Raw genomic sequence first — 26,063 nt, 5'->3', positions numbered from 1 at the left:
TTTAATACATCTTTATTATAGTTAAGGAATTCTAAAAGAGACACAGGCTCTCCTTGTTTTGGTAGATAAAGATACTAAAACACAATGATTTAATAATAATGACTATAATTATCCTTAGGCTCCCCTGGTGGCTCAGATGGTAAAGAATCTGCCTGTAATGCGGGAGACCTGGGTTCAATCCCTGGGTTGGGAAGATCACCAGAGGAGAGCATGGCAACCCACTCAAGTATTCTTGCTTGGAGAATATCCATGGACAGAGGAGCTTGGTGGGCTATAGTCCATGGGGTTGCAGTGAGTTGGATATTACTGAGCGACTAAGCACACAGCACATAATTATCCTTTCTATTAGAATTATTATAACTAAAATAAGATTTTAAATGACAATTAAAATTATATAGCTATCATATCTTATAGTTGAAGTATAACTCAAGCATAGCACAAATATAAACTCATTTAATCATCACCAAATGGAACTATTATTATATCCATTTTAACTGAGGTTCAGAGTGGTTATCTAACATATCAAAGGAATAAAATCAAGATCCCACTATACTATCCTGTTAAACTACTTGCTGACATAAGGAGTATGCTAAACAAACAACAAGTAAGAGGAAGAATTAGCTTCCAAATCTACACATAATTCTAAACAGAGATTCTAAAGGCATTGAGTAGGTGGCAATATTGAGAGTACAGAAATTTTTTTTTTTTTTGGTTTGTGTTGTTATTTAGCCTCCTGGATAAGTAGTTTCTATTACAGCATCCACTGATAGGAATATTTCTAAAGTATCTTATTTGTAAAGACGCACTCCTATAAATATGTTATATATATATATTAAGAAATACTTAATTTCTTAATTAAGTATTAATATTTATTATTAATAATTATAATTTTATATTATTATAATTATTGATAATTCTGAGACTAATCATATCAGTCAATCTACAAATAAAAATAAAAGTCCTAAAGTAAAACTCTAGTGTTTGTAATCTGAGTGGTACTTTATAAAACATTTATGTTAATTCCTATAATTTAGGATCATTCAGTTGTTTAACCCCACAGAGTAAACTTTTCTGGATGAATTATGTTTACCAATTTACTTTTAAATTTTCAGATTAAAACCACAGATAGATGTTTTAATATCATAGAAACTCAGTGAAAAGATTTAAATACTGAGAATTCCTAGATGTTGAAAAATATTTACATATACTTGCTTAAAATGTGAAGGAAAACAAAGGATTTTAATATTCTTGTATTAGTTCAGTTCAGTTACTCAGTCGTGTCCGACTCTTTGCAAACCCATGGACTGTAGCACACCAGGCTTCCCTGTCCATCACCAACTCCCGCAGCTTACTCAAACTCATGTCTATTGAGTCAGTGACGCCATCCAACCATCTCATCGTCTCTCATCCCCTTCTCCTTCAGCCTTCAGTCTTTCCCAGCATCAGGGTCTTTTCCAGTGAGTCAGTTCTTCACATCAGGTGGCCAAAGTATTGGAGTTTCAGCTTCAACATAAGTCCTTCCAATGAACAGTCAGGACTGATTTCCTTTAGGATGGACTGGTTGGATCTCCTTGCAGTCCAAGGGACTCCCAAGAGTCTTCTCCAACAGCACAGCTCAAAAGCATCAATTCTTCGGTACTCAGCTTTCTTTATAGTCCAACTCTCACATCCATACATGACTACTGGAAAAACCACAGCTTTGAATAGACAGACCTTTGCTGGCAAAATAATGTCTCTGCTTTTTAATATGCTGCCTAGGTTGGTCATAGCTTTTCTTCCAAGGAGCAATCATCTTTTAATTTCATGGCTCCAGTCAGCATCTGCAGTGATTTTGGAGCCCAGAAAAATAAAGTATCTCACTGTTTCCAGTGTTTCCCCATCTATTTGCCATGGAATGACAGGATCGGATGCCATCCGATGATCTTAGTTTTCTGAATGTTGAGTTTTAAGTCAAGTTTTTCACTCTCCTCTTTCATTTTCATGGGCACATAATAATGTATTATGGGCACAAATGTTATACAAGGACTGAAGAATACTGGTTTAGCCACAAATAAATTTTGTATGTATTTATGTATTTTGTTTTTGAAATCTAAGCAGGTCATAATGTCTGCTTGATGCTTTAATTTGTTTTATCTCACCTCTTTCTGTTCCTTAAAAAAATGGAAACAGACTAAGAAAAATTGTGCTTTATTTCAATGAGTACATATAGTTGTGTATATACATATATATAAAACCTAAATTCAGCAATTTGAGCTTAACTTTAATTAGAATAGTAAAATTATAATTTTTAAATTATAAATTTAAACTGAATTCTAATTTTAACATTACAATTATTATTAAATTATAATTTTAAAATAGCATAATTATTATTATTAAACCTTTACCCAAAAAAGACTTGGAAAACTTACAAGAAGTTTGAAATTATCTCAGACTATTTGTCACATCTGATTTATTTCTCGTAAACTTAAAATCAAATGGCCAAAAACTCTTGCTTTGAAGTACATATAATGAGTCCATTTAACAAGTATTTAAGTTTAAATAGGAAAGTTTTATCTATGCAAATTATATAAGAATTGAAAGTAAATTTGAGTATTTAACCTTTTAAAGCTTCTCTTATGCAAACAAACACACATAAGATAAAGATCAGCTATAGAATATTACTTGTTTGAGTCAATACAGAAGAAAAATGAAGCATATTTTATTTTTAGACAATAGATCATCAGTAAAACATAAACCCAAACCATGATTTTATATTCTCACATTTTCACAATTGTCGGGCAGCTTTGACTAAGATGGACATTAAGGAAATAATTTTTTTTTTTTTATCACTTGGAAGTTGCAACAATGTCAATGGATAATGAATCATTATCCATTGAGTGTTATAGTCAGGCTCACATTTTGATCCTGAATGAAGTAAAATACAAATGGACAGGTAAACACAACCCCCTAACCTATTTAAGATGGCAAAAGATAAAGGTAACAGTTTTAAATCACTAATAACAAACAACTTCTTTCAAAATATCATTCAAATGCTTATATTCAAAATTCCAAAAGAGAATTCTTCAATTTTTTTCTTGGCTACTCAGTGTAGAATAAGCTTAAAATGTCATTTCTTCTTAAGAGCAGGCAAGTATTTTTCAGTTTCTATTTTTCTAATTATATTCACTAATTTGGGGTCCTTTAACAGGTGTGATGGAGAAGGCAATGGCACCCCACTCCAGTACTCTTGCCTGGAAAATCCCATGGACGGAGGAGCCTGGTAGGCGGCAGTCCATGGGGTTGCACAGAGTCGGACACAACTGAGCGACTTCACTTTCACTTTTCACTTTGATGCACTGGAGAAGGAAATGGCAACCCACTCCAGTGTTCTTGCCTGGAGAATCCCAGGGACGGGGAAGCCTGGTGGGCTGCTGTCTATGGGGTCGCACAGAGTCGGACACGACTGAAGTGACTTTAGCAGCAACAGGTGTGAACATCTATTATTTGAAACAATGAAAATAATCAAGAAGTATTTAAAATTCAATCCAAGAAAAATATTTTACTTGAAATATTCCGCTTATTTTGTAGAAAAATTCTGGAATGTATGCGAACATGAGTCATCTGGACCATCCTGTCTGTATCCACATAGTTCAGAACCAAGGCAGGAAACGCCCTTTCACTCTCACTATCTCTGTTCCTGCCTGTCCACCTTATTACAGATGTAATGGACCACATGCCCAATTGCACTGGACTTATCAGAGGGCCTCAAATCAGGCCTAATGAATTGAGAAGCATAAAATATTTCTGTGTTCTAACTCTACATCCAACCCATCTTTATACCATCCTTCAAATAAAAGTGGAAACTTTAAAAAGGTGTTAGCTGTCTCGCATGGTATATTTCTCCATCTATTAGTGTCCTCTTTGATTTCTTTCACCAGTGTTTTATAATGGCAAAACCAATACAATATTGTAAAGTAATTAACCTCCAATTAAAATAAATAAATTTATATTTTAAAAAAAAAATAAATAAATAAATGAGTGTTAGCAAATTCCCACAAAAGTAACACTGGATGGTTGTATCGATTTAAAAGTCCTTTACTTTCATTTTTTGTTGGACATGTAAGGCTATTAACACAGATATTCTTTATTAGTTCTGTAATTTCAAAATAATCTGCAATATAAAATTAGGACTTCAAATAGTAAAACCAGAGTCAGAAACCACAATGGGCAAAAATAAAATTTTTTGCAGTTAGTTCTTAAGACCTTATGGTGAATTTTCTATATACAGATCTATACTCAGCACCTCACTCAGTCTATAATCTATTAAGCTATGTTTTTATTTTTCTTTGTCAAAAAAGTTCAAAACAATTTTTTAAATACTTGTAATCATATTAGGTTGCACTAGTTGACTCTGTCATTTATTTTAGCAAGCAACACAAACAAAGCATTTTTTATCTGATTTGCATTAAAAATTCACAATTTCAGAAAACATATCCATTTTCCTTAGCTGGTGTTTTAGTCTGGACATCTTTAAATGCAAGATTAAATGCCATATCCTTTTACACATCACTTCAAAGCCCAGATCAAATTCTCTTTATCTACTTTAGCCTGTATTAGCTTCTCTATTCTTAATAATTCAGATTTGTCTCACACAATTTTTCACCCAGCTTCATCCTCTGTGTATCTCTCTTGTTGCTTCAGAAATGCAGTGTTTTCCTTTAAATTTTTAGTTCTTTGAGATCAGAGACCATATCTTGTATGTCTTCCTTAACTTCCACAGTGTCTTATAGAGCTCTGGACATATACTGCTTAATAAAAGACCTAAATTTTTTAAAACTTCTATGATATTTATTAATAAGAGAATAAAATTATAATATTTCAGGTAAAATAAATAATTGGGACAGTGATACTCTAAATACAAATTAAGAAATCTTGAAGCTTTTAAGAGATAAGTTTTATTTTATTGAATAGTATAATTTCAGAAAAAGGGCATGGTTAAAAGACTGTGTAATAGCTCCTGATACTGTGATAATACATAGGTTTAATAAAACCCAAAAAGATTTGTTTTTTGAAAAATGTAAGAATGTATATGTATTGTTTTCAGGTTCTTTGGAATGGCCACACAGATAAAAGAGAATATATAGTATCAGTAAAATACACAAAAGAAACACTAATTTCAGGGGAATTGTTTATTGTTTCTGGGGACAGGAGGATTCTCAAGGTGTAAGCTGAACTCTGCTTAGAACATATCAATTAAAGAGGTTGATACATTATCAACGTAGTCTAAATAACCTTGCAGAATTAATCTGTGTTACTGTCCTGGGAACCAAGATGTAAACCTAAAGGAAAAGGAGGAATAAAGATATCTTGAGATGATTCCTAGGCAAACAAATGGAATTCCTTTTTTTCAGTATGTGCTTTTAATTTATTGACATGTTTAAAAAGTTTAGCTGTGTCTCGATATGTGTACACTAAAAAGCAAACCCTATTCATTAGAGTTTGTAATACAGGATATTTTTATATTATAGAAAAACATATAGCTGTAAATACATAGTTGTTATAATACACAGTTACAAAATTCTAGTAATAAAGGAAACAAGTCAAGTTAATAGTAAAAAGGAAACTAAACTGTAATATTTTGGACTAATTACATTAATCATCAACTGTATTTTTAATCAAGAATAATATTTTTTACTAAGATGTTTGTATCATTAACTCTTTGGTTTTGTGACCTGCTTGAAACGTTATTATAGATTTAAATTTAAAATATTACAAATAAGTATTCTAAACCAGTGACGTACCTAGGTTGACAACTGAGCATATTTATCTTCCACAGTAGCTGGAACTGAGAAAAGAATGCTCATGGGACTTTCTAAACAGATAAGAGAACTTTATTGTGAGACTATTAATCTCAACTTTCCAATTATTTTCTTGTTCACATTTCTTAAACCTATTTAAAATGTTTAAATATCTTAAGATGATTATATGATCAAGTAAGACTTGTATATGCAGGGCTTCAGATATGTAGACCCTCTAGGTCCTTACAACCAAAATGCAATAATTCAAAAATTAAAAAAAAATACACTGAGTTCTAATATAGACCTACAAATTATTAGCATTTTTAACGGTATGCTGTATGCTGTAATATATTAAGTATCATCTAAGAATTATTTGGTATTCATAATTACAAAATTCATTAGTAGGAATCAGAGAAATGAAATGAAAAGCCCAAATGTCTTTGCGATAAGGGAATTTCAGAAGTTACTGTTACTTTAAATGACTACAAATGTTTATTCCATCATGTCCTTGAAATAGAGATGGTAAACCTTTTGGTTCACGGAAAATATAGGAAAAAGAAGATTTATCTTAGTCTAATTAGGAGTTATAATAAACAATGAAAAATACTCTATACATAGATTTAGAATCAACAGCTGACACTAGTGGTAAAGAATCTGCTTGCCAATACAGGACACATAAGACGCACAGGATCGAACTCTGGGCTGGGACGATCCCCTGGAGGAGGGCATGGCAACCCACTCCAGTATTCTTGCCTGGAGAATCCCCATGGATAGAGGAGCCCAGTGGGCTACAGTCTATAGGGCCACAAAGAGTCAGACATGACTGAAGCTACTTAGCATGAAAGACTTTAGCAACAGTAAATTGGATTGGGAGTAGTAGGGTAGGTAGATGTCAGGGGTTGCCTATTATTTACCTGTTACTATAAGTTTGATATTAGGTTCTGAAAAAGAAACAGTACGTTGGATCTCCTGGCACTCTATTAAATCTCATAACACTTATCTAATCATTTCTTCATAGTATGCTTCTCTTTCATTTACAGCGTAAATGGTGATATTTCCTAGATAGGACCCTTGATCTAATTCTCTTTTTTCTCTGTAGAGTTATATGGTTATCCACAATATCAGCTCCCGTTATTAGAGATAAGTTGAAAAATTGCCAAATGTGTATTAATAAGTGATACGTTTTCTCAAGTCAGGACTTCTAGAAACAATTAACATAGCATTACAAAATCTACTTGCATTTTTCTTCAGTTCAATTCAGTTCAATCACTCAGTCATGTCCAACTCTTTGCGACCCCATGGACTGCAGCATGCCAGGCTTCCATGTTCATCACTAACTCCCGCAGCTTACTCAAACTCAAGTCCATCGAATCAGTGATGCCATCCAACCATCTCATCCTCTCTCATCCCTTTCTTCTCCTGCCTTCAATCTTCACCAGCATCAGGGTCTTTTCCAAGGAGTCGGTTCTTTGCATCAAGTGGCCAAAGTATTGGAGTTTCAGCTTCAGCATCAGTCCCTCCAATGAATATTTAGGAATGATTTCCTTTAGGATTGACTCATTTGATCTCCTTGCAGTCCAAAGGACTTTCAAGAGCCTTCTCCAACACCAAGTTCAAAAGCATCAATTCTTCAGTGCTCATCTTTCTTTATGGTCCAAATCTCACATCCATACATGTCTACTGGAAAAATCATAGCTTTGACTAGACAGACCTTTGTGGGTTAAATAATGTCTCTGCTTTTTAATATGCTGTATAGGTTGGTCATAGCTTTTCTTCCAAGGAGTAAGCGCCTTTTAAATTCATGGCTGCAGTCACCATCTGCAGTGATTTTGGAGCCCAAGAAAATAAGTCTGTTACTGTTTCCATTGTTTTCCCATCTATTTGCCATGAAGTGATGGGACTGGATGTCATGATCTTCATTTTCTGATGTTGAGTTTTAAGTCAGCTTTTTCACTCTCTTTTTTCACTTTCATCAACAGGCTCTTCAGTTCCTCTTTGCTTTCTGCCATAAGTGTGTTTTCATCTGCATATCTGAGGTTATTGATATTTGTCACATATTGATTCCAGCTTGTCCTTCATCCAGTCTGGTATTTCAAATGATGTACTTTGCATATAGGTTAAATAAGCAGGGTGACAACATACAGCTTTGACGTACTCCTTTCTCAATTTGGAACCAGTTCATTTTCCCATGTTCAGGTCTAACTGTTGCTTCTTAACCTGCATAGAAGTTTCTCAGGAGGCAGGTAAGGTGGTCTAATATTCCCATCTCTTTAAGAATTTTCCACAGTTTGTTGTGATCTTCACGGTCAAAGGCTTTGGGGTAGTCAATAAAGCAGAAGTAGATGTTATTCTGGAAATCTCTTGCTTTTTTGATGATCCAACAGATGTTGGCAATTTGATCTCTGGTTCCTCTGCTTTTTCTAAAACCGGCTTGAACATCTGGAAGTTCACAGTTCACGTATTGCTGAAGCCTGGCTTGGAGAATTTCGAGCATTACTTTACTAGCGTGTGAGATGAGTGCAAGTGTGTGGTAGTTTGAGCATTCTTTGGCATTCCCTTTCTTTGGGGTTGGAATGAAAACTGACCTTTTCCAGTCCTGTGGCCACTGCTGAGGTGTCCAAATTTGCTGGCATATTGACTACAGCACTTCAACAGCAACATTCTCAGCATTTGAAATAGCTCAAGTGGAATTACATCATCTCCACTAGCTTTGTTCTTAGTGATGCTTTCTAAGGCCCACATGACTTTGCTTCCAGCACATCTGGCTCTAGGTGAATGACCACACTATTGTGGTTATCTGGATCATTAAGATCTTTTGTGTATAGTTCTGTGTATTCTTGCCACCTCTTCTTAATATCTTCTGTTGATACATACTGTGTCTGTCCTTAATTGTGCACATCTTTGTATGAAATGTTTCCTTGGTATCTCTAATTTTCTAGAAGAGATCTCTAGTCTTTCCCTTTTTATTGTTTTCCTTTATTTTTGCATTGATCACTAAGGAAGGCTTTCTTATCTCTCCTTGCTATTTGGGAACTCTGAATTTAGTTGGGTATATCTTTCCCTTTCTCCTTTGCCTTTAGTTTCTCTTCTTTTCTCAGTTATTTGTAAGGCTTCCTCAGACAACCATTTTGCCTTTTTGCATTTCTTCTTCTTAAGAAGGGAGGATTTTGATCACTGCCTCCTGTACAGTGTTACGAACCTCCATCCTTAGTCCTTCAGGCACTCTATCAGATATAATCCCTTCAATCTATTTGTCACTTCCACTGCATAATAGTAAGGGATTTGATTTAGGTCATATCTGAATGGTCCAGTCATTTCCCCTACTTTCTTCAATTTAAATCAGAATTTTACAATAAGGAAGTCATGATCTAGGCCACAGTCATCTCGTCTTGTTTTTGCTGACTATACAGAGCTTCTCCATCTTCAGCTGCAAAGAATACAATCAATCTGATTTCAGTACTGACCATCTGGTGATGTCCATGTGTAGAGACATTTCTTGTGTTGTGGGAAGAGAGTGTTTGCTATGACCCTCAGTGTGTTCTCTTGGCAAAACTCAGTTAGCCTTTGCCTTGCTTCATTTTGTATTCCAAGGCCAAACTTGCCTGTTACTCCAGGTATCTCTTGACTTCCTAGTTTTGCATTCCAGTCCCCTATGATGGAAATGCCATCTTTTTTTTTTGGTGTTAGTTCTAGAAGGTCTTGTAGATCTTCATAGAACCGTTCAGCTTCTTTGGCATTAGTTATTGGGGCATAGACTTGGATTACTATGATATTAAATGGTTTTCTTTGGAGACGAACAGAGATCATTCTGTCATTTTTGAGACTGCACACAAGTACTGCATTTTAGACTCTTTTGTTGACTATGAGCACTACGCCATTTCTTCTTAGCGATTCTTGCCTACAGTAGTAGATACTGTATTTTTTTTTCTTGTACTAGTCCAAAAGCCACAAAAAGATAGGAGCTATATATGACTCAAATTAGCATTCCCTTTTTTACATGGTTAAATATAGAATGTATTCATTCATTCATTTATCAGACTTTTTCAGTATGTACTATGTGCTAGGCATTAGAGACACTATTTTGAACAAGAAAAACAATTTGTCTACTCACTTGGTCCTTATATTTTAGTAGAGGACTGACAACACCAATGAACAAATAATAATTTCATCCAGTTGTAGATTTAATGAAGAAAATAAAATGGTAATAGGATAGTGACTAGAGGGCAGAGTAGGCTTAGATATAGTGGTCACAGAACAAGTCCTTCTGAAAACTGAGATGGAGAACAGAGATGGGATTGGAAAGAGATAGGAAACTAATTCACACAGGATTTTGCGGACTACAGTAACAAGTTCAGAACTCACTCTAACAAAAAGCCCTCAGAAGATTACAGGCAGAAAAATGAGTGCTTACAAAGTACTCAGCATTTCCTCTAAGACTGTCCCCAATCTGCCCACCCTCCAATTATTCAGGCCGTGTGTAATCCCCTCCCCTTAAGTGTGGGTAGGTCTGTGACTTGCTTCTAATTCTAACCAAGAGAACATGGGAAAGATGACACATATCAGAACTTCAGACAAACCAAAAGCAAAAAAAAAAAAAAAAAAAAAAAAAAAATATATATATATATATATATGAGGAATTTGGTTTGGAATCACACTCATTTTCAAGTTATTTTAGAAGGAATTTATATTTCTAATATAAAAGTAGTGAAAGTGAAGTTGCTCAGTCGTGTCCAACTCTTTGTGATCTCATGGACTGTAGCCTACCAGGCTCCACCGTTTATGGGATTTTCCAGGCAAAAGTACTGGAATGGGTTGCTATTTCCTTCTCCAGGAGATCTTCCCAACCCGGGTCTCCCGCATTGTAGGCAGAGGCTTTACCATCTAAGCCACCAGTGAAGTCCTAGGGAAGTTCTAATATGAATTAAAGTGAAATTTCTCCATTCAGGATCACTACACTTCTTTAATCAAGAGTTATTTTTATGTCCTTTGTTTGTTTCTCATTGTTAATTTTTTGTTTCCATTTTCTCTTTTTAAACTTTTTTTTTAATTGAAGTATAGTTGATTAACAATGTTATACTAATTTCCAGTGTACAATATAGTGATTTGATATTTTTATAGATTATACTCCAATTACCATTATGATAAAATATGGATTATATACCCTGTGCTGTCCATTATATCCTTGCATCTTATCCATTTTGTACCTAGTAGTAGTCGGACACCACTGAGCGACTTCACTTTCACTTTTCACTCTCATGCGTTGGAGAAGGAAATGGCAACCCACTCCAGTGTTCTTGCCTGGAGAATCCCTGGTGGGCTGACGTCTATGGGGTCACACAGAGTCGGACATGACTGAAGCGACTTAGCAGCAGCAGCAGTCTATGTCTCTTAATCCCCTTTCTCTATTTTGCTCTTTCCCTCAATCCCTCTCCTCACTGGTAAGCACTAATTTGTTATCCGTATTTATGAGTCTGTTTCTGTTTTGTTACATTCATTCATCAGCTTTATTTTTCAGATTCCATATTTAAGTGAACACATACAGTATTTTTTTTTTTTTTCTGTCTGATTTACTTCACTAAGCATAACACCCTTCAAGGCCATCCATGTTGTTGCAAGTGGCAAAAAATTCATTTTTTTATGGCTGAGTACTCTACATATGGACATCACCAGATGGTCAACACCGAAATCAAATTGATTATATTCTTTGCAGCCAAAGATAGAGAAGCTCTATACAGTCAGCAAAAACAAGACTGGGAGCTGACTATGGCTCAGATCATGAGCTCCATATTGCCAAATTCAGACTTAAATTGAAGAAAGTAGGGAAAACCACTAGACCATTCAGGTATGACCTAAATCAAATCCGTTATGATTATACAGTGGAAGTGAAAATAGATTTAAGGGACTAGATCTGATGGACAGAGTGCCTGATGAACTATGGAATGAGGTTCGTGACATTGTACAGGAGACAGGGAGCAAGACCATCCCCAAGACAAAGAAATGCAAAAAAGCAAAATGACTCTCTGGGCAGGCCTTACAAATAGCTGTGCAAAGAAGAGAAGAGAAAGGCAAAGGAGAAAAGGAAAGATATAAGTATCTGAATGCAGAGTTCCAAAGAATAGCAAGAAGAGATAAGAAAGCCTTCCTCAGCAATCAATGCAAAGAAATAGAGGAAAACAACAGAATGGGAAAGACTAGAGATCTCTTCAAGAAAATTAGAGATACCAAGGGAACATTTCATGCAAAGATGGGCTCGATAAAGGACAGAAATGTTACGGACTTAACAGAAGCAGAAGATAACAAGAAGAGGTGGCAAGAATACACAGAAGAACTGTACAAAAAGGATCTTCATGACCCAGATAATCACGACGGTGTGATCATTCACCTAGACCCAGACATCCTGGAATGTGAAGTCAAGTGGGCCTTAGCACCACTAAGAACAAAGCTAGTGGAGGTGATATAATTCCAGTTGAGCTCTTTCAAATCCTGAAAGATGATGCTGTAAAAGTGCTGCACTCAATATGCCAGCAAATTTGGAAAACTCAACAGTGGCCACAGGACTGGAAAAGGTCATTCATTCCAATCCCAAAGAAAGGCAATACCAAAGAATGCTCAAACTACCACACAATTGCACTCATCCCACACGCTAGGAAAGTAATGCTCAAAATTCTCCAAGCCAGGCATCAGCAATATGTGAATCATGAACTTCCAGATGTTCGAGCTGGTTTTAGAAAAGGCAGAGGAACCAGAGATCAAATTGCCAACATCCGCTGGATCATCAAAAAAGTGAGAGTTCCAGAAAAACATCTATTTCTGCTTTATTGACTATGTCAAAGCCTTGGACTGTGTGGATCACAATAAACTGTGGAAAATTCTGAAAGAGATGGGAATACCAGACCACCTGACCTGCCTCTTGAGAAACCTGTATGCAGGTCAGGAAGCAAGTTAGAACTGGACATGGAACAACAGATTGGTTCTAAATAGGAAAAGGAGTACATCAAGGCTGTATATTGTCACCCTGCTTATTTAACTTATATGCAGAGTACATCATGAGAAACGCTGGACTGGAAGAAGCACAAGCTGGAATCAAGATTGCCGGGAGAAATATCAATAACCTCAGATATGCAGATGACACCACCCTTATGGCAGAAAGTGAAGAGGAACTAAAAAGCCTCTTGATGAAAGTGAAAGAGGAGAGTGAAAAAGTTGGCTTAAAAAGCTCAACATTCAGAAAACTAAGATCATGGCATCTGGTCCCATCACTTCATGGGAAACAGATGGAAAACAGTGTCAGACTTTATTTTCTTGGGCTCCAAAATCACTGCAGATGCTGATTGCAGCCATGAAATTAAAAGATGCTTACTCCTTGGAAGGAAAGTTATGACCAACCTAGACAGCATATTCAAAAGCAGAGACATTACTTTGCCAACAAAGGTCCGTCTAGTCAAGGCTACGGTTTTTCCAGTGGTCATGTATGGATGTGAGATTTGGACTATGAAGAAAGCTGAGCGCTGAAGAATTGATGCTTTTGAACTGTGGTGTTGGAGAAGACTTTTTAGAGTCCCTTGGACTCCAAGGAGATCCAACCAGTCCATTCTAAAGGAGATCAGCCCTGGGTGTTCTTTGGAAGGAATGATGCTAAAGCTGAAACTCCAGTACTTTGGCTACCCCATGCGAAGAGTTGACTCCTAGGAAAAGACTCTGATGCTGGGAGGGATTGGGGGCAGGAGGAAAAGAAGACGACAGAGGATGAGATGGCTGGATGACATCACCTACTCGATGGACATGAGTCTGAGTGAACTCCGGGAGTTGGTGATGGACAGGGAGGCCTGGCTTGCTGCAATTCATGGGGTCGCAAAGAGTTGGACATGACTGAGCGACAGAACTGAACTGAACTGAACTGAATATTTCATTGTGTGTGTTTCAGATCTCCTTTATCCACTCATCTCTTAATGGAAACTTAAATTCATATCCTAGCTATTGCAAATAATGCTGCTGGGGTGCATATGACACTGGGGTGCATATATCTTTTCAAATTAGTGTTTTCATTTTCTTTGGATATACATTCAGGAGTAGGACTCTTAGATGGTAGTTCTATTTTTATTGAGGAACCTCTATACTCTTATCCATAATGTCTGCTTAGTTTTTAATCAGACTCCCTTACACTGTAGCTAATAAGACTACCAAATGATCTGTAGGTAGAAATATGAATGTAAGTGCCTACTTAGTCTCATTTTCTGTTCCTTGGTCACATAAAAAGCATTATATGGTTATGGGAACCTAAGCAATCTCTGTTTTAGAATCCTAATTCTGACATTTATTTTAAGTGGTGTCCTGCACAAGCAATTGTAACCACTCCATTCAAAATGATAACTTATCCTATAAGAAATTCATGAACAAAATATAAGGGCTGATCATGAAGGATTTTACAAATAAGCCACAATGGACATAACACCAAAGGGCACAAAAAACTCTACTCTCTAGAGTCAGTTTGAATTGGATGTGTCTTCTGAAAGTGGTTGATTACTTTAACACACAGTAGCATTCCAGTGTGGCTATGACAGAGAAAAATCTCACTGGGGAGCTCACTGTTGCTGTTGCTTAGTTCCTAAGGCCTCGTGGAAACAATAAGGAAGCAAACACTGAGGGGGGCGGGGAAACTTATAACATGATAAAATACCTTACTACGAGATACTTAGGAAATATATCTTAATAGGACATAGTATGAAATATCATGGAATGATTTATTTCTGTATTCAAAACAGTTTACCCTGTTTAGTAAGAACTGCTCAGGCCTCTCATAACATTCTCTTAAGACAATTTAACTGAAAAAATAGAATCTTGTATTTTTTTCTGATTATAAATCCTGGACTTTTGCCATTTAAAAAATTTGCATAAACTTAAAGCCAACCTCCGTTCTTCCACTCCTGAAGCACTGAACTATATATATTTGATGAAATAGCCTGACTGGTTAAAGGCGTTGTATTGACATTAGAAGTTTCTGGAAACAACAACAAAAAAAATCATAAACACTTATGTTAACTATAACTTCATTTCCTTAAAATCAGTTATTATAAACCAGTAAACTCAAAACAGGTGATCTTTAACAAGCCACAGAGGTACCAAGTATTTTTAAATCCGAGTTTAAATGAAGTGATAAAGTATAGGAATCCAGAAAAAGATATGTTCATTTTTCGTTTAGCTTATGAGTTTCTTTCAAAAAATCTTCACAAAGCTTAATAACTGTCTTTTTAAACTAGGAATTAAAAATGCTTCTGTCAGATTTTTCATCCCAAAATATTTACTAAGAATCCTAAAAAAAAGCACCTATAATAATGTAGTGGCAGATCTCTAACAAGCAAATCCCAATCAAAAACATTTATATAGAAAACTAGTCATACTTATTTTGATTTATTTCGTTATTGACCTAGAGACAAGATAAAAAGAAATTACTGGTCTAAAAAACATTTTAAATTTTTCAAGGTGTTTTATTTCAGGTGATAATTACCTAATAGAAAATCTACTTGTAAAGTATAAAAATTAACAACTATTTTTAATGAGATTGAGAAGGACTGGAGAGTACAATGGATGGTAATCATTCATTTAATTGAATTTTCTTGCAAAGAAAAATGTAATTAAAAGTTAACATTGAGATAGTTCCAGTTTAGATAATAGCAAAGTAAGCTGTATTAGATTAATGCTCCTAGAGATAACAATTATAAACTCTGATGGTTCTCTCCCATTTGAAAAAAAAAAAAACCCAAAAAACAAAACCCTATTTCAAGGACTGGAGAATGACAGAAAGCAGGCAGCAAGTTGAGAGTACTCAAACCAGGTAAGAGCATGTTTATGTGACTTGTGCCTCACATGAAATCTCCAGTCCTAGAGCTCATGCAGAACAAGTCTCTACTTGTAGCCACGCATCCAACTCTTTGCGACCCCGTGACTGTAGCCTGCAAGGCTCCTCTATCCATGGAGATTCTCCAAGCAAGAATACTGGAGTGGGTTGCCAAGCCCTCCTCCAGGAGATCTTCCCAACCCAGGGATTGAACCTAAGTCTCTTAAGTCTCCTGCATTGGCAGGCAGGTTCTTTACCACAGCATGTGAAGTGAAGTCACTCAGTCGTGTCTGACTCTTTGCGACACCATGTACTGTAGCCTACCAGGTTCCACCATCCATGGGATTTTCCAGGCACGAGTACTGGAGAGGGTTGCCATTTGCACATGATACAATTAGCCAAAAGAGACAAAAAAGAGAAGGAATTTAAAAAGCAGAAGAAATGCATGAACTGAAAGATTTAAATTTCCAAATGGAAAGGTCCCAGCACACTTGATTAACAGGGATCTCACAGCAAGGTACAGCATCCTCAAACTTCATAATATTTGGAACAAAATGAGAACCGTAAAAGATTCCAGAGCAATAAGATAGATTATATGTAAATTAATTATAAGGATTAGAATAGCACTGGATTTCTATAATAAAATTGGATACCATAAGTCAATGAATTACTATCCTCAAGATGTGATGAAATAAATCAAATTATACCACAATATTTTTCTAATAATAATAACACTTATTGAGTACTTACTATATTTCAAGTATTATGTCAATTAATGACTGAATAAATTCAGATTTTGAGCTCTGCATCTACGGCTAAAGTCATACAAGGAATACATGGTATATAGTCAATAAGTTTTTGTAGAATCCTAAATAAAAATTTAAAATTTGATTAAATATTCTTTAGTTCCTACCAGGTATACTACAAGGCAATCTACATCACAGAAAGATGTATCAGGTAGAATATTTGCTTTACATAAATGTAAAGAGAGCAGTAGCATTTTATGAGGTCTACAATGTTAATAGATTAATTTTAGAAAAAATCGATACAAACTATAACCTGAATCTTTAGCCTTTAAAAGCTCAAATTATTAATAAATGTCGAAATAGTACAGCATTAAAATTGCTGTTTTCAATGACATAATGTCATTACTAGATGAAATACCAAGTGTTTTGTGGTAACTATGTAAATAAGTCATGTTACATAGAATAGCACCTTGCTGTTAGCAAATATTAAAACCAGAAATCCAGTCAGTTAAAGTCCAAAAGAAATCAACTCTTTTGGCATACTGTAGTTCCACTTCTGTGAACTGTTTCTTATGAAGCAATCTCAAATGAGAACACTTACTCATTGCCAAAAAATGTCCAAATGGTATAGCAGTTATTGTGTTTTGACAATGTAGTAATCTCCATTCATTCAATGGGGTGCTAAGGGATGAATCTGTAACTCATGTAAGGGAGTAGTAGAAAGGAGAGTGGCATTCTAAAAATACAGTGTATACTGAGAAATATGATTACATGAAAATTCACAGCCATTAGGGAAATAAAGTCAGACACAGAATGAACATTTCATAAAATTTTTCAAAAAATATTTTTTCTTTGTATGACTCAAAATGTTGGATCAAAGATGTATGTTTAACCACTGGAAACACTTTAGTACCTATTGTCATGGTTACAACATGCTGGGTGGGGGAAACATTCCCTTTAATAAGTCAGTTCAAAAAACTACAGAATGTAGACTCTCTAAAACTCATCATGATTTAAGTTTATAAATCAGTGCTTGGCTATAAATTGAAGGAGGCAATGCTGTCTGGTGTGCACATACAGAGCTCCTTTTAGAAAGGTAGTGCCAATAGGTTTATTTAACTTTTAAACTAGGCAAGTAAATTTCTCAAGATCATGACAAGTTTTGACAAGTTCATGCTTCGGATAAACTCAAATTTGCCACCAAAATATTGCTAACTGGGCCAGTGCATAAACCAAAGAAAGTTACATGGAACAGCCAACTGCTTTTAAAATGACTGGACCTAAAGTCTTCCCAAAGGGATTCTATATATTAAGTGACAGCAATTGTCACAGTCCATGTGCCCTTAGAATAACTATGGAAGTAGTCATTTTAAGTGAATAAAGAGAAGATAGTGCCCATAACATTAGGTTGTTTTCCTAAACTGGACAGAGCTAATATTCCAGTTTACTGAACATTAGTCTCACAGGAAATAGAAGCCAGGCATTACTGGGGGCCAAAAGAGGCTTTTCTCATTCTGTCTGTATCTTCCCCTTAACCAAATTATTCTCATCCATAGGGATATTCTTAATATACTTCTGCCCTCAAAGGTTCATCTCTGTAGATCTCCTCTGAATGATTTTAAGAAATCTGACCACCTTGACTCTACAATCTAGAAAAATGTTCTGGACTTGAATATCTATTGGTGTATATCTATCTCAAATGCAAATTACTATTTGTTTAGCATTTGTTTAACTGAGTTTTTTACTTTTAACAATCCTATATATTAGCAACAATTCTAATAAGCATACATTCAAAGTCTACTTTAAATTTTGAGGTTATCAAGTGTAACAATTAAATTGGTTTTAAGAGCTATTTCCTAAGACCTAAACGTGATATCAAAGACTGACACTTGAATTTGAATTTTGGTTATTCTTAACACTTCTTTCTTCCAACATGTTTTCCTGACTCTAAAATTTGAAACTTCCTTATGTTATCCACATTCTTGGTACTTAAATTCCAGAACGAGATATATCAAATATAAATATTACAGTCTAGATGAGGTTGCTTTGCCAGTAAGCTGTGTTCTTGATCTCTGAACTTCAAAAACTTAGAGTAATACTACTGTCCAATCTGTTTACCCTACGTGAATGGCATTCAAAAACAAACAAAAAAAACTACCATATAACTTCAAAGAATTGTTCACTCTTACACCTTGAATCCAGTAAACAATTTAAGGGAATTTTTTTGTATGGATGTGAGAGTTGGACTGTGAAGAAAGCTGAGTGCCAAAGAATTGATGCATTTGAACTGTAGTGTTGGAGAAGACTCTTGAGAGTCCCTTGGACTGCAAGGAGATCCAACCAGTCTATCCTAAAGGAGATCAGTCCTGGGTATTCTTTGGAAGGACTGATGCTGAAGCTGAAACTCCAGTACTTTGGCCACCTCATGCAAGGAGTTGACTCATTGGAAAAGACCCTGATGCTGGGAGGGATTGGGAGCAGGAGGAGAAGGAGACGACAGAGGATGAGATGGATGGATGGCATCACCGACTCAATGGACATGAGTTTGGGTAAACTTCGGGAGTTGGTGATGGACAGGGAGGCCTGGCATGCTGCGATTCATGGATTCACAAAGAGTCGGACACAACTGAGTGACTGAACTGAACTGAACTGAATATATATATCAAAGGTACAAAGAAATAAAACACTGTCTCTGCCCACAAAGAGACTCTTATAACAAAAAAAATACCCATTATATAGTATGAAAAGTGTTATTTAAAATGCTCATTAACATGTAAACTATTATATATAAAATGGATAAACAACAACAAAGTCCTACTATAAAGAACTGGAAACTATATAGTGATAAGCCATAATGGAAAAGAGTATAAAAAAAAAGTAAAGTGTGTGTGTGTGTATATATATATATATATATATATATGAATCACTTGGCTGTAAAGCAGAAACTAACATACACTGTAAATCAACTATACTTCAATTAAAAAAAATTCTTATTAAAATTTTCACAAGTACATCAATTTCAGAATAGATAAGCACATTTGGGGGATTATAGTAGCCACATGAAATTTTAAGTATGATATCAATATACAGGCCCATAATCAGACCCTCAATATCAAGACCATCAATACCTAGTGTGAGGCTTTATTTTATGTATCAGTTTTATCTGGATGCCCAGAGAGCTGGTTAAACATTATTTCTGAGTCTGCCTGTAAAGATGTTTCTGGAAGAGATTAGCATTTGAATTAGTGGACTGAATAAAACAGATTGCCCTCCCTACTGTGAGCAGGCACTAACCATAGAGCTGAGGGCCAGACTAGAACAAAAAGGCAGAGGAAAGTTAAATTCTCTCTCTGTCTGGCAACTTCACTGCAACATGAATCTTTTTCTGCCCCTGAAGCTCCTTGGTTCTTAGCGCTTCAGATCTGAATTGGAAATTCAATATCAGCTCTTCAGCTCTCAGGCCTTTGAATTATACCACCAGCTTTCTTGGGTCTCCAGATTGTGAGAGTTCTCAGCCTCTACACTTGTGTGACCTAATATCTTATAATGTATCTCTATAGAGATAGATATTTTATATAGGAGATACTTTTGGTTTTTTCCTTCTGAAAACTATAATACAGGTAGTAGTTCTGTCTTAAAGAGCTTACAGTTATGTCCTAAAGAAAACTCGTTTCCCAAAATTTCCACACTGTGCTCTGTCATCCTATAACCAACTCAATAAAAAAAAAGTGAAGAGGGTAAGAACTACATTTATTGAAGTTTTTTTTCTATGAGTGTGAATTGACCATTATAAATAACAAAATAAAGAAATACTGGAACAATATCTAAAAATAAAATCAGAGAATATCACAAATAATGACTGTTGTTGGAACATATGCAGAAATAATTTCCTGTAGACAATTCATGTCATCACTATGAACTACCATTGAAAAAGGGAACAGTCCAGAATTATTTGAACCTATGAGATCAACACAAAAAGAGAATCACAAAAAGAATTTGTTCATAATTTTACCAAGAAAGAGAAAAGGAGAAATGATGTAAATTTTTCCATTGTATCTGTTTCATCAGTGAGTAACTGAGAGGAACCACCCTGTCCTGGATTAAATATGACTTCCCTCTCATTGCCAACAACAATCTATGACTCCTTTTAACATGAGTATCTACCTCTCATTCCATGCAAAAATGATTCTGTGAGATACTGGAAACAGATTTTTTTTTAATAGTTCAACACGATATTTCTGAACAATTAAAATCTGTAGAGATAAACCCCAACAAGACAATTTAAGGACACAAAGCACTTATAAACTTAATCTTCTGAATATCTGCATGTTCAATAACTCATTTATATTTTCATGTTTTTATGCAACCATAAAGAAGTACAGCAGAAATTCCACTAATCACCTGTATTTAATTCTCCAATAATCCAAATCTTCATTCTCAAAAATACTTTAGACAGCCATAGTTCAAAATGCTCTTCATTGCTGTTCAAGTGAACAGCAATGGTTAGGAAACCAATTTAGAAAAGCTGCACTAAGAAATATTTTTGATAGTTGGATGTCAACAAACAGAAAGTCTTTAAGTATCTCACAGAGAAAGGGATTAACATCAACTGAAAGTCCTATTTTCTCTATGTTCTGAACATATAACACCATAAGAGGAGACCCAGTTCCTAAGCTCCAATGAAAAAATAAAAGGAATAAGACACTGATAGTGTTGAAGGGTTTCAACCCCCACTGTCACTAAAATAGTATTCCAGTGATTATCCTCTGCCACTCAAAATGAGTCTATCGATTCACTTTTGGTAATCATAAAGTTATGCTTTAAGATTTTGTCCAATAATGCTAGAGAACTGATAACTACTTTTGACTGCACTACCTTTTTAGCAAACATATGAACACATAAAATCAGCATGTGTGAAAGTATGATCAGCACCATTTAAATCAATTTCACTGAGTTCCTGGTATGTTTTAGAAATTATTAGGGGCTGAGAATGAAAGCATAAACAAAGCATACTTTCTGTCCTTATGAAATTATAATCTTGCAGGAGACACTGAAATGCTATCAGTCAACTAAGATGCAAAATATTTGAAAATTAGGAATGGGATTGACTTCCCTGGTGGCTAAGATGGTAAAGCATCTGCCTATAATGCAGGAGACCCGGGTTCAATCCCTAAGTGGGAAGATCCTCTGGAGAAGGAAATGGCACCCCACTCCAGTACTCTTGCCTGGAAAATCCCATAGATGGAGGAGCGTGGTGGGCTACAGTCCATGGGGTCGCAAAGAGTTGGACATGACTGAGTGACTTCACTTTCTTTCTATGAATGGGATGAAGCTAGTAAAAATAATAAATGCCATGCTAAGACATTTAGTCCTTATTCTCTAGGTTAGGGTTTATAAAGTTACTGTCTTCAGGGGCTATGCAGGTAAAATAAATGAATAAAGTTAATGGGCTGGCAAACTACAAAGAGCAATTCCTATCCATAGGGGCAGCTACTAGTAGTAACAGTGGAAGGAGTAGTTGCCTTGTGAAGATGTGGACCAGACTACTAAGATTTTTAATTTCTCAAGAAAGATCAGAAATCTAGATTTCTAGGTATAAGCTTCCGATTTAAGCTATTGGAAACTCGTCTAAAATGTTTTATGCATGGAAGGGTAAAACATAATATGTCTATAGTCCATATTTGGTCTTCTGGTAAAGGCAACAAGGTGGAACTTCAAATGATTTTTAAGCAGAATAGTGTGATTAGATTTGCATTTTAGAAATGTCCCTCTGGTAGTAGATGAGAGTAGGGAGGACCAGAGACAGGAAGATCAGTTTTTTGGAAAAGTTGCTGCAAAAAAGATGGTGGACTTAAATCTGAGCTATAGAAAAGTGCAGACAAATTTAGAGTGAAAAGAACTTGAATGAAAAGCACTGAAAACCGGGCAACATACAAGCTGAAGTGAAGGAGCAAATAATAAAGAGGGGAAAATGAAAATACAAGAGTAAGGCTGAGTGTGAGAGGGGAAACATATGCAGGCCTAATAGAGTGAATTCAAGGAGCAGTAGGAAAGACCAGGACAGAAGAATTTAGACTTAGAATAAAAATTCTGTCTTTTCTGAAACTAAAGGAAGAAAAGAATATACACACATATGAAGACGGACAAAAGAAACTGAAGAAATAGATGGCTAATAGCATCTATTATCTTAATGACAGGCAGAATGCTAAGATACCTGTCAAGATTCTAGTCACTGATGTATGTGCCCTGTGCAATCCTCTCCTTTTGTGGTGTAAGAATTTGTGAATTTAATGAGATATTCACATCCATGATTATGTTAGGTTATATGGTAGAGCTGACTTTTAACAAGAGAGATTTATTCTGGTGGGCCTGACCAAATCAAATCTTCAAACTGGAGTGGGATCTTTGTACAGAGAAAGGAGTTAACTTGAAGGAAATTCTCTGTTGCTGGATTTGAAGATGGAGACAGCCATAATGACCTGAGAGCTGAGAATGACCCTTGGCTAGCAGCCAGCAAGGAAATAAATGCTGCTGTTTTTTTTTTTTTTCCAACCATTTGAACTTGGAAGAGGAACCTGAGCTCCAGGTGAGAATGCAGTCTGGCTAACACTTTGATTTCACATTTGTGAGATCCCGAGCAGAGAATCCAGTGGTCCCAAGGCTGGACTTCTGACCTATAGAAACTGAGATAATGAATAGTCCTTAACTGCTAAATTTGTGACAATCTGTTATATACCAATATAAAACTAATACATTTAGCTTAGAAAACACAATTTCTTGAATGAAACAAGAACTCATTCAAGATAAGGTTGGTTGAACCACCACAAATCAGAGTCAAGCTGGATTCATTTTCCAGCAACTTTGGTCTTATTAAGCTTTACCCAAATGTCCTACCGGGCACTAAATGAGAAATTTGTTGCTGGTGTTTAGCCGCTAAGTTGAATGAAAAATAACCTGTGTTATATCAAATCTTAAGTTTATATCAAAGAGTTAGACAGTCATAACAAGGTTCTCCAAGAATATACTCCCATGCCAGGGCTGGAGAAGAAAGCAGATGGATGCAGCAAACTTAAAAAGTCACTATTTCATTGGTGGTTAACAAACTTGAAAAATATTATGAAGCAATTTCTTTGAATTTAACAACTTCAGAAGGTTCTAGCCATCATGATAGAAGAAAACAAGTACAACTACAAGTTTCTCCAGTCAGCAATGACTGTATTTCTACTAAAATTCTTTAAATGTATGTATGACAAAAGGTTAACTTCAGCATTGTAAAATTATTTCAGAAAGCATTTCAATAATTATGGTAGAAATAAAAGTTATGAAAGAATGATAGTATTATTACAGTTCTCTTGGCATTTATTTACTTAAGTCTTTTGAAATCACTCTGTTTACAGTCATACTTACTGTCTGGTTTCCACAGTAATAAACACACAGCCTGTTTATTTTAAATATTTCATCCTGAAATGAGAAGGATTTTTTTTCCCCTCAAACTTATCCTGCACACTAACCAAGATTGCAAGCCAAAAAAAAAACACAGGAGACCAAAAGTGTAAAAGACAAGTAAGATCCAATATGAACATTTTCTAGTCTTTAGATTGAGAGAAGAAAAATGTTAAACTCCAGCGGTTTTAACTTAATATAGAAGGATAGCACAGATTGGTCTAGTCTTTGTCTCTTGAGGGAGACAAGTAGCCCATGACACAATTTGTCCATTTTGTTCATTTTATGTTAGTAAGTATAGCACTTGCTGTGTATTTCATCATTCTTTTGTAAACAATCAGTTCTCCTTAAAGAGAATAGTTCTCTTTAGATTAAAAATGAAAGTCTACTCCAAATCAACAAATATATAAAAATCTCTGAGAAAATTGTGTTTAAAGTTAAGAGCTGTCCTCAGATGAACACTTTCAAGGGGGTAGTCTTGGTTATCCAATCAGCATTCATTCTAAATCGAACAAAAGTACTTCCCTTTAAACTTGGCCAAACAATAAAAAAAAAATCCATAATTTTTAAAAGGAAATGAGCTATAAAAATGGCTATTTTCCAAAATACTAGAAAATAAATCTGAAACATATTCTTTTAAAAATGGAAGCATAAAATAGATGTTAAAATAATAATGAGGAAATAGTAAAAACAATTCACATTTGGCAACTTTCACCTCTAACTCAAGACAATCCAAAACATCAAATAATCACACCTACCGCCAACCCCCTCGAATTTATCCCTTGTGGCTCTCTGACCAACTCCTGCTCCAAAATGGACCAGTGCTCTCTAAGTCAACTGCAGTGCCATCATTCTGGATCTCCCTTCAGCATCACCCTGAGGATTCTTTTTGCTGTATACCTTGTTCCTTAATGTTAGATTGCATGACATGAGCTGAAAGCTTGGCTCATTAATCTTCAATCATTGCTAAAATATACATTTAAAAACTATGCTAACTCTTTAGCTTCAAGTTTCAATACACAGTGTTTTTTTGGATGCTGTTCAATTTTAAATAGTTCATAACCTTTCTTTAAATTTCTTCTCTAGGCCATGAATTTTCTTATGTCTATGTTTTATATTTGTGGAAGAGACAATAATTAAGTAATAGGTATTTTTGTAATTAAGTATTTACAGAAAATTATATCTCTATATTGATCCTCTAGAGCCTTCTGTGGCACAGTATATAGTTAAGTGGGCTTCCTTGGTGACGCTACTGGTAAAGAACCCACGTGCCAATGCAGGAGACATAAGTGACATGGATTCAGTCCCTGGGTCAGGAAGATCCCCTGGGGGAAGGCATGGCAATCCACTCCAATATTCTTGACTGGAGAATCCCATGGACAGAGGAGCTGGTGGCTACAGTCCATAGTAACGCAAAGAGTCAGACATGACTGAAGCAACTTAGTATAGCACAGGACAGCACATATAGTTAAATATTGTCATCCTTTAGTAAGTTTGAGGAAAAAAGTACATTCTCTAATTGTTAGATAAAGGGATCTACTTATCCATCTACCTACTAATCTATCTACCTATTTATCCATCCGAGTAACCTTGTTAAAATACACTGTTCACATCTTCTAATTTCTGTTTTCTCATATGCTTAATATATCGAGTTTTGAGAGAAATATTTTACAAACTTTCAACATGATATCTGATCTTTAAATTTCAACTGAAATTGAATTTTCAACTCAGTCAGTTGAATCAATCAATTGTTGCTTTACATATTTCAGGATTATGTTGTCAGGTGAACACAGGTTCTCAGAATTGTAATATTTTCCTAGTCATTTGGTTTCCCCCATTCCTATCAACACTTATTGGCTTATAGTATAGATGCTGGGAAAGACTGAGGGCAGGAGGAGAAGAGGATGACAGAGGATGAGATGGTTGGATGGCATCATTGACTTGATGGACATGGGTTTGGGTGGACGTCGGGAGTTGGTGATGGACAGGGAGGCCTGGCGTGCTGTGGTTCATGGGGTCACAAAGAGTTGGACACAACCGAGCGACTGCAATGACAGCTCTTTTAACCTCGTTTCTTGGCGAACTTTGTTAGATTACTCCCCACCCCCATTTTGGCTCTCCTCTGTGCTGACTCTCTATTTTAGTTTATCTTTATGTTGGCCAATGGCAGCTCACGTGCACCCTCATGGATATGTGCATGAAACGCTTACCGTGCGTAAGGCTTGCAACTTGAATCTGACTGGCTGGTCCTCTACAGATCAC

At 35.6% G+C, this 26,063-nt stretch overlaps 1 protein-coding gene across 6 annotated transcripts in view; it reads right to left on the bottom strand.

The window, feature by feature from the left end:
* Nucleotides 1-26,063, bottom strand: part of XRCC4 (X-ray repair cross complementing 4) — a 323,318-nt gene that overhangs the window by 197,458 nt on the left and 99,797 nt on the right. The gene's annotated exons all lie outside the window — the stretch shown is intronic.

Source organism: Bos mutus, chromosome 7 (assembly GCF_027580195.1).
Source record: "Bos mutus isolate GX-2022 chromosome 7, NWIPB_WYAK_1.1, whole genome shotgun sequence".
NCBI classification, from domain to species: Eukaryota; Metazoa; Chordata; class Mammalia; order Artiodactyla; family Bovidae; genus Bos; species Bos mutus.
Note: the sequence above shows the minus strand (reverse complement) of the source record. Positions and strands in the feature narration are given on the sequence as shown.